We start from the raw sequence: 971 nt of genomic DNA on the forward strand, positions 1-971 counted from the left end.
CTCCCACGCTGCCCTTCTCCCACCCCTGCAGCACCAGGGCAAAAGAGGGGCTTTTCCTGGAAGCGGGCGCTCAGCACAGCCACCTCCTGCCGTGGTGGCAGGCACCAAGCTTGGGAGCCCCAGCAAGAGACCGGTCTCCCTGTGCTCACACTCCCTCCCGCTGTGTGCCTACAGTGAGCTTGCAGTGCTGTGGTGGAGTCGGCCATCGATACACGCACCTGGCATCCTTCATCTGCCAGGAGCTGAACACAAACCTGCACCCCCAGCTGGGCCAAGGCCAGACAAGGTGGCACGTAGAGTGGTAAGTGGGATCTCGTAAGCACCGTGTCACAGCTAGCCGTAGCAAGCCAAGGGAAGACCCTCTTGGGCCTGTGGGATGGAGAGCAGCTGGCTGTGGAGGCGGAGACCTCCGCACAGACACCCCTTCCAGCCAGCGGGCGCTGGGGATGAAGGTTCACAGAGTGGCTCAGGCAGCTGCAGGCGGAAGGGTCTGAGGTGTCGTCCAGTGTCTGGCGGCGCTCCATTCTCCAACCGGAGTCCCTCCTTCTCCTCCCAGAGTACAGAGCCCTGAGCACCTCGCTCTCACAGCCTGTATGTGCCCAGGCCGAAGTCCCAGCCACGGCCTGACTCACGGCCTGGTCGCTCAGCCCCACAGCAGGCTTCCCCAGATCGGGACTGGCCACAAGGGCTGCAGTTACATTACAGGGACCATGAGCAAGCTCTCGCTAGACCTAGATTAGCAGAACCACTCTCCTGTACTGCAGAGACTTGCAGTGTTGCGCTGCATGTCTCTGCATTCACAAAACTACTGAGCTTTACACTGAACTCCCTAGGTCCGGAGAGTCGCGGTCAGGCACGTCGACAAGGACCACGAGAGATCCACCAGCAGGGAGATTCCCGAGCCGGACGTCCACTAAGTGTCACCCAACAGCTCAACGAGGACCACCTTTCACTACTGGCGATGCTCACGG

Source organism: Meleagris gallopavo, chromosome 3 (genome assembly GCF_000146605.3).
Source record: "Meleagris gallopavo isolate NT-WF06-2002-E0010 breed Aviagen turkey brand Nicholas breeding stock chromosome 3, Turkey_5.1, whole genome shotgun sequence".
NCBI classification, from domain to species: domain Eukaryota; kingdom Metazoa; phylum Chordata; class Aves; order Galliformes; family Phasianidae; genus Meleagris; species Meleagris gallopavo.